This window comes from Eumetopias jubatus, unplaced genomic scaffold (genome assembly GCF_037043125.1).
Source record: "Eumetopias jubatus isolate StellerSeaLion01/CBP00866 unplaced genomic scaffold, mEumJub1_p1.0 scaffold_1, whole genome shotgun sequence".
Lineage (NCBI taxonomy): Eukaryota > Metazoa > Chordata > Mammalia > Carnivora > Otariidae > Eumetopias > Eumetopias jubatus.
In genome coordinates this window covers 108291824-108301375 of record NW_028274807.1, presented here as the reverse complement: position 1 = coordinate 108301375, position 9552 = coordinate 108291824, and the positions used below count along the sequence as shown (strand labels likewise).

The window sequence follows — 9552 nt, the reverse complement described above, 5'->3', positions numbered from 1 at the left end:
CATTGGCTGCTGGTCTTTGGATACCATTATGATCTGTGTCTCAATTTCATTATGTGCAGAATAGGTGTCTGAATAGATGACCTTGGGTTCCCCTGATCTCCACAGATCTCACAACCACAGCATAGTCTGTATTATTTGGCAAGAGCTTTGCTTTCTATTTATAGAGAAAGTAAAGAGCTATATTACAGAATTACAGTGTATATTGGAAGGAAGAGTTTGAGGTCAACCAAAGAGGGTGTGTGATTTAGACAGGAGGCCACAGAGGAGATAACAGACATAAATTACAACTCTTCTTTACAGATTAACATAACCTTGTGATCTTTCTCTGCAATGTGGAATTTTATGTTAAAAAGCTTTTAAATCTGATTTCTGTCATGGAGACTAGAGGAAACAAAGCTAAAATATTTTTTTAAGAATAAGCATAGGAACAATAGACCAAAGAAAGAGGCAAGAAAAGTCCAAACAAACAAGAAATAAAAAAATTATTTTGTCAAATCAGTATGTTGTACACCTGAAATTAAGGTAAGATTGTATGTCAATTTTACTTCAACTAGGGGCACCTAGCTGGCTCAGTCAGTTAAGTGTCTGCCTTCAGCTCAGGTCATGATCCCAGAGTCCTGGGATCGAGCCCCACTTTGGGCTCCCTGCTAAGTGGAGAGTCTTCTCCTCCCTCTCCCTCTGTGTTCTCTCTCCCTCTTGCTCTGTCTCAAATATATATTATATATATATATGTGTGTGTGTGTGTGTGTGTGTGTATACAATATATATGTGAAGTATACATATGTATAAATGTATATATACTTCAACTAAAATTTTTTTAATTTAAAATTTTTTTAAATTTAATTTCCCTTCAAATAAAAATTACAATACAATTACAGTATGCATAGCCTGAAAGGTTTCCTAAAGCTTGAAACAAAATGTCAGTAAATTCTTTTTCCTAATCTATTGTTAATTAAAGTAGATGACTTCGGTCACAAAAACAGTGTTTCTTCCTTACATATCTCAGCATTGTGCCTAAACTAACCAGTCCTGAAAATGTAACTTCATGAATGGGAGTTATTTAGCTTATATCTCCAGAATAGCAAATAAGGAATTAGACTTTTAAGGATTCTTCATATGGGGATCCTGAGTCCATAATGTAAATTTTAAATCAAGGATAGAATCGTAAAATAAATTATTTGTGGCGACAATTCTAAAGCATCTTTGCCGATTCACTGTTGCTTTCAAATTGGGAGTCTGTCTTAATCCTCAGTAAATTGAAAGTGATTCCTTTTGGTTCAGAGACTCTGGATCAGATATGAGAAGAATTGTAAAATCTGATGGACCCTAAGATAGTGCAGTTTGTTAAATAAATAGTTCACATGTACATTCAGAACAATATCAACTGAGAGTTACCTGATGGCTAAAATGATGACATCTGTTTTGATTGCTCTGTACCCTCAAAAGTGAATTCATTAGCTCTCTTAATGGAATAAATGGTAAATAAATAAAAGATTAGATACTCCATTTACAATATGCCTGCAATGGGTCAGTCACTATGTGAAATGCTTTGTCTACATTGCCATTTAAGTCATATGTTACCTTTTAAGATACAATTATTCTATTTACATGGAAGTAAATTTGTCCAAGATCACACTGGAAATCAGTGGAGCAGGGTTGGGACATGAGATCAGGTTTCTCTGGTGCAGTCAGCACTCCTATCTTCTGCTGGAAGACCCCCATGGGGTCTAATTTCTAGAAATAAAAGCCTATTCATCTTACTACTAAATTAATTATCTTCAGGTGATCTAGTTACTATCCTCTGCCTTTTCTTGGCCTAAAAAGAGTACAAATAGTTTCTTCCTACTTCATAGGCATGCTCCAATGCTCAGTTAATTAATGTTTCTGAGTTGCTTTGAAGCTTTCTTTAAGTATTAATGGAAATTTTATCTTTTTATAAATACAATAGATATTTTGAGGGTCCTTTTTGCTTTCAGGAAGAGGATTTTAACTACTTAAAATTGAAGTTCAAGTCCACTTATAATTCAATATGCTATTCTTAGATGTGTCTCCACGGAGTTTAGCATCACCTGGATCCAGAATTTAATCTGAAGATAAGTAGTGAACTGGGTACTTTACAAAATGCTATGCAAACTCAAAATATAACCATAAATTTTAGTAACCAACCTATTTTGTCAGTGTAAGTGTGGTCACCTATGCTCATTAATGCACTCAAGGATGTGCTTACAGGTTTTCCTGATCTTAACCCTCATTTTTACTGGCCTTTGAACATGTTAATGTTACATGAAAGCTTACAGAATAATACTTAATAACTATTCCATAAATTTGTTAATGTGGAAATCTCAGCGCATGTAATCTAATTCTTAACAATGGTGTTGGGAAAATTAGACAGCCACATGCAGAATTAAACTGGACCATTTCCTTACAGCACACACAAAAATAGACTCAAAGTGGATGAAAGACCTAAATTTAAGACAGGAATGCATCAAAATCCTTGAGGAAAACAGGCAGCAACCTCTTCGACCTCAGCCACAGCAACTTCTTCCTAGAAACATTGCCAAAGACAAAGGAAACAAGGGCAAAAATGAACTACTGGGACTTCATCAAATTAAAAAGCTTTTGCACAGCAAAGGAAACAGTCAACAAAACCAAAAAACAACTGACAGAATGGGAGAAGATATTTACAAGTGACATATCAGATAAAGGGCTAGTATTCAAGATCTATAAAGAACTTCTCAAACTCAACACCAAAAAACAAATAATCCAGTCAAGAAATGGGCAGAAGACATGAACAGACATTTCTGCAAAGAAGACATCCAAATGGCCAACAGACACATGAAAAGGTGTTCAATAACACTCAGCATCAGGGAAATCCAAATCCAAATCAAAACCACAGTGAAATACCACCTCACACCAAATTAACAAGTCAGGAAATGACAGATGTTGGCAAGGATGCGGAGAAAGGGGAACCCTCTTACACTGATGGTGGGAATGCAAGCTGGTGCAGCCACTCTGGAAAACAGTATGGAGGTTCCTCAAAAAATTGAAAATAGAGCTACCCTATGACCCAACAATTGCACTACTGGATATTTACCCCAAAGATGCAAATGTAGTGATCAGAAGGGGCACATGCACTCCAAAGTTTATAGCAGCAATGTCCACAACAGCCAAACTATGGAAAGAGCCTAGATGTCTATCAACAGATGAACGGATAAAGAAGATGTGGTATATATACACAATGGAATATTATGCAGCCATCAAAAAAAAGAAATCTTGCCATTTGCAATGACATGGATGGAACTAGAGGATATTATGCGAAGTGAAATAAGTCAATTGGAGAAAGACAATTATCATATGATCTCACTGATATGAGGAATTTGAGAAACAAGACAGAGGATCATAGGGGAAGGGAGGGAAAAATGAAACAAGATGAAACCAGAGAGGGAGACAAACTGTAAGAGACTCTTAATCTCAGGAAACAAACTGAGGGTTGCTGGAGTGGAGGCAGTGGGAGGGATGGGGTGGCTGGGTGATGGACACTGGGGAGGGTACGTGCTATGGTGAGCGCTGTGAATTGTGTAAGACTGATGAATCACAGACCTGTACCCCTGAAACAAATAATATATTATATGTCAATAAAAAATGTTTAAAAATCCATTAATTAAATTTAACAACTCATGGAGCGCTTGGGTGGCTCAGTCGTTGAGCACCTGCCTTCGGCTCGGTCATGGTCCCAGGGTCCTGGGATCGAGCCCCACATCAGGCTCCCTGCTCGACGGGAGGCCTGTTTCTCCCTCTCCCACTCTCCCTGCTTGTGTTCCCTCTCTTGCTGTGCCTCTCTCTGTCAAATAAATAAATAAAATATTTTAAAAAAATTAACAACTCATAAGGGAAAAAATATCTGAAAATGTGGCCACTCTAAACCAGGGTATTGCTCACAATGGGCTATTTTATGCCATCGTAATAAATTAAGCCCTAAATCCTAATGGACTAACACAACAAAGGTTAATTTCCTGCTCATACTATACATTCATTGCAGTTTGGTGGGGGACTCAATTCCACATTGTCAGGCAGGGACTCAGGGACTCCACCATCATGTAGCTTCACCATCTAAAACCCAGTAATCTTAGTTACTATGGCATGGCTAAGAGCTGCAAAGTCTTGAATCTTTCTGCTTTTTCACTGCTTCCTCCCTATAAGTCACACAGGTCACCCAACTAACATTTCCTTGGCCAGAACTAATCATAAGGCTCTGCCTAACTACAAGGACACCAGGAAATATAGGGAAGTAAGTGAAATGTTTGGTGAAGTTTATTGTTGTTACCACAAACAGGAATAATTTAAGCCTCAATTGTGTGTAACTAGTTATCTTTTAAGAACCCAATAAAACACTTATTCTTGAGAGTCACTGCTAGCAGCACAGGTCATTCTTAAACATGGTTACTAACTTCCCTTGTGAATGGCATGTTATTTAAGACACTCTACAACGCCATAATCTGTGTGGTTTTCCTATGAAACAGGTTGTAATAATTCACATTATAACGTGAAAAATCAAGACTTTTAGACAGTAACTAAAACCCTTAATGCAACCAAGCTAGTAAGTGATGAAATCGTGATTTTTTTAAATGGGTCTTTCTAAATATGAGATACTTTATTTCAGCTAAAATGGGCTTTCTTCATATCACAACGTACTTAGATCTCTGCAGGTTTGAAGCAAGTCAGCATAGATATTTTCCTTTCTGAGCACCAGTTCCTTCCCAAAATAAAAAAAAACTACTGGATCTCAGCTACAACATTATAATAACTGCTTCCTTTTCGAACTCTGAAAGGAGAATACCCAACTATCATGATTCTAGAAACAAATAACATCCCATATAAAAAACTGAGTTTTAATCAGAAGATGATGTAAAGTAAATGGTCCTTACATCAAACTAGGTCATTAGTAGAGATTACAAAGACTTCTTTTATATATGCCAGTGCTTCTTTTGTTGTATAGTATTCTTACTTTCCCAAAACCTGTATCTGAAAACTCTGATGATGCCTAATCATTTTCAAAGACCCTCATGGAGGAATACCAAGGAGATGGTATTTTGCTTTAAACTCATCCTTGAGAATCCACAGGAAACTCTAGTTAAATTTGGGAAATTAAAATGCAGCCACATGCCATGTTTGAGATATGTTAAATTCAGATAAACTCAGAGCTTTTACTCTAATAAAAGAAAATATTTATCATTTTAATTTTGACAGGCTTATTCCCCAAACTATTATATTCTATTTACTTCCAGTAATTTCTTAAAGACTAAATTGTGTTTTAAAATGATTGTTAGGGGGCACCTTGGTGGCTCAGTCGGCTAAGCATCTGACTCTTGATTTCAGCTTAGGTCATAATCTCAGGATTGTAAGTTCGGGCCTCACATGGGGCTCTGAGCTAAGCGTGGAACCTGCTGGGGATTCTCTCTCTCTCTCTCTCTCTCTCTCTCTGACCCTCCCCACTCCCATTCATTCTCGCACACCCACACTCTCTCTCTAAAAATATAATTTTTAAAAAATTTTAAAAAAGTAAAATAAGATGATTATTAAGGTCAGGCTTTATAATGACATGTAAATCACTTCAAAACACTGATACAAAGAAGTGTCAAGAAATCGATATTTTAAATATGTTTTGAGTTTATTTTTCCTTGAAACATGATTAGAAATGTCAGTTTCTCATGGTTAGAAATGTCAATCCCTGTTTTGTTTACTTGGTTCACAAATAAGATTGTTTACAAAGGCCTACAAGATAGATATTCAAAGTCTAACATGTTACTATTCCACTTCTCTAGAAACCAACTACCTAATAACCTCAAACATCCAAAACCCAGAAAAGCAGAAAGATCCCAAGCCAGCTAAACTATAAAACATATTCATTTACTTAAGGAGGATCTCATCTGGAACACACTCAGTGCCCCTTGTTCATATTTTAGATATAATTTTACTGTACTCAATAATTGATTTACCAACTCAATGAGATGGAGGCAGGAAATTTTAAAAAGAAAGAAGGAGGGGGCTCCTGGGTGGCTCAGTCAGTTAAACATCTGTTTTTGGCTCAGGTCATGATCCCAGGGTCCTGGGATCGAGCCCCACATCGAGCTCTTCACTTAGCAGGGAGTGTACCTCTCCTTCTCCCTCTGCCTGCCACTCCCCCTGCTTGTGCTCTCTCTCTCTCTCTCTCTCTGTCAAATAAATAAATAAAATCTTTAAAAAAAAAAGGAAAGAAGGAGTTTATAGAGGTAGGGAGGTGCTACTTCTTTTTCATCTCTTTTATTGTTACTCATGTAATTTTAGTCAGAGTCTGAGTCAAAGGCCAAAGGCTGAGACTTGTATCTGATATAAAGTGCAATTGTTGCCAGATGTTATCATGGCAGGATGCCTTGGTACCAGTGTTGTGTCAGGGAATGGGGTAGAGATGAAAAACATGGACTGGGCACTCAGGTGGGCACTGGGGCTTACGGGATGCTTTGGGCTGAAGAAGGGAAGTAGGCATGAAAGGACTGAAATAGAGAGCACAGAGTAAACACTTCAGTCAACCCATCAAATTCACAATTTTTTTTTCCTTAGGATGCATGTGTGTACATGTGTCTGTGTGAGAGAGAACAAAACCTACTAGAGTTCCACAATTCATAACTAAGTTCACAAAAGAGCCTTTTATGCCTTCATCATGATTTTCTAAGTCAAGGCAGAAGCACCCAATATCCCAACCTTAAACTGAAAGAGGGGCATGCAGACATTGTCCTTATCTTTCCCTTTCTTTATTTCTACACAAATATTATCAACACAAAGTCCTGCCCCTTAAGATAAGCCAGTAATCAGACTTTGTTTATTTCTCTTTAAAAAAAAAAAAGCTTTTTTATGGATGGGAAAATATTAGGAAGCTGACACAAGAAAAAAGAAAATATGAGACCTTAAGTTTCTTTCTAAGTCGAAAACAATAATTTACTATTTAAAAACTATAGCTTTTACTAATGATGTCTGAAGTATTCTGAGCATTAAAAATATGTCATACACCTGATATATATTTATATGATATAAATCTGTCATATATATGCATGTATATACATATAAATACACACACACATATAAAAACCCATATATATACATATATCTCTGCACTTTTTGTATTGGTGGAATAGGATCAATCTTTCTGTTGATAACCTAGAAAAGCTGACATGGATATACATGCTTCGATGTTTGGAGTTAGTGAGCAGGTATGACAACAAAGAATTAAAGACATTCTTTACTAGTAAAAAATAGTCAAGATATTTAAATACTTAAATATTCAGTAAAGAATAGTTGAGGCATTCTTAAAATAGAAAATATGGTGAAAAGTGTTCCTATACTGAATGTCAAGATTTGTTATAAAGCTACAGTAACAAGAAATCATGGTTTTTTGTTTTTGTTTTTGTTTGGGGGGGCCATGCACACACAAGCGAGGGGAAGGGCAGAGAGAGAGAGAGAGAATTTTAAACAGGCTCCATGCTCAGGGCAGAGCCCAACTCAGGACTCGATCTCACGACCCTGAGATCATGACCTGAACTGAAATCAAGAGTTGGAGGCTTAACCAACTGAGCCACCCAGGTACTCTGAAATCATGTTTTTTGTGAAAGAATCGATAAACAGGTAATCAGAATCCAATATGAAATCCAGAAATACATGTACACCTGTAATGAATACTTGGTATATGACAAAGATGTCACTGCAGAGTAGCAGTAAAGGATACATGTATTGTATCCAATAGATGATAATTGGTTTATTGAATATCCACATAGAAAAAAAAAGAAATTTGACTAGTACCTTACTGTATACTGTATACACACTATATTGACACTATTTGTAAATCCAGAGGCATTAAAGATTGAACTGTGATAGATAGATAAAACAATAAAGCTTCAAAGAATAACATAAAAGAATATCTTTGATGGTATCTGGGTTGGAAAAGATTTTAGGACATAAAAGTAATTACTTATAAAGAAAAAGACATAAATATGGCCACATTAAAATTATAAAGTTCTTTTCATATAAAACACTATCAATAGAAAATGCTTTTTGTCAAGTGGGAAAATAAACATATGAAAAGATGAGCAACTTTATTAATCATCAGAAAAATGCAATTTAAAATCACAATGAGATACTTGTCTTCATCCACCAAAAAAGATAAAAGGACAGGCAATACAGTGTTTGAGAGAATATGGCACAATGGAAACTCTCACACAGATGCTGATGAGCATGTAACTTTGTACAACCATTTTAGACAATGCTCAGGCACTGTTTACCAAAATTGAAGATACATACACCCCATAACCCAGCAATTTTATACCTACGTACATACCCAGTTCAAAACCAAACACATTTCAGGACACAAGTACAAGACTGTTCATAGCAGAGAGGCAGCGGGGGAAGATGGCGCGGGCCTGGACCGTGGAGCAGCTATGCAGCGAGCAGCTACCCAAGAAGGACATTATCAAGTTTCTACAGGACCACGGTTCAGATTCGTTTCTTGCAGAACATAAGTTACTAGGAAACATTAAAAATGTGGCCAAGACAGCTAACAAGGACCATTGGTTACAGCCTACAACCATCTTTTTGAAAGTAAACCTTTCAAGGGTACTGAAAGTATAAGTAAAGTGTCTGAGCAGGTGAAAAATGTGAAGCTTAATGAAGATAAACCCAAAGAAACCAAGTCTGAAGAGACTCTGGATGAGGGTCCACCAAAATATATAAAATCTGTTCTTAAAAAAGGAGATAAAACCAACTTTCCCAAAAAGGGAGATGTTGTTCACTGCTGGTATACAGGAACACTACAGGATGGGACTGTTTTTGATAATATTCAAACGAGTTCAAAGAAGAAGAAAAATGGCAAGCCTTTAAGTTTTAAGGTTGGAATAGGCAAAGTTATCAGAGGATGGGATGAAGGAAGCACTCTTAACTATGAGTAAAGGAGAAAAGGCTCGACTAGAGATTGAACCAGAATGGGCTTATGGAAAGAAAGGACAGCCTGATGCCAAAATTCCACCAAATGCAAAACTCATTTTTGAAGTGGAGTTAGTGGATATTGACTGAAATAGCAATGCTTCGGATATAAAGACATCAGCAACAATAAAACATGGCCTTGAAGAAACTTATGTAACTAATTAGAGCTGGTTACTATTGTAAGGGAAGAGTCAACTGGAAAATTCAAGAACTCCGATATTGTTTACCCAAACCCCAACTTTTAATATATGTAATCCATTATAATTCCCTAAAGTTCGAAATATTTTACTACAACTGTGTAAAATATTGGTTAAGGAGAAATGACTTTCCTTTTACCTCATGTTGTAAACTAAAAGGCTCAATAAAAACATATTCAGTGTCAAAAATAAAGACTGTTCATAGCAGTACTATTCATAAAAAGAAAAAAAAATAAATATCCTTAAGCAAAAGAAAGGAGATAACACTTATGATATCCAATGTAGTACTAAAAAGCAATGGTGATGAAATCTACAGAAACAGCATGGATGAATCCCAAAAACATAAAGT

General features: G+C 36.3%; 1 pseudogene; it reads left to right on the top strand.

Annotated features, from left to right (window-relative positions):
• Window positions 1-8427: 8427 nt before the first annotated feature.
• LOC114209039 (peptidyl-prolyl cis-trans isomerase FKBP3 pseudogene) lies at window positions 8428-9270 on the top strand (annotated as a pseudogene).
• The last annotated feature ends 282 nt before the right edge of the window (window positions 9271-9552 follow it).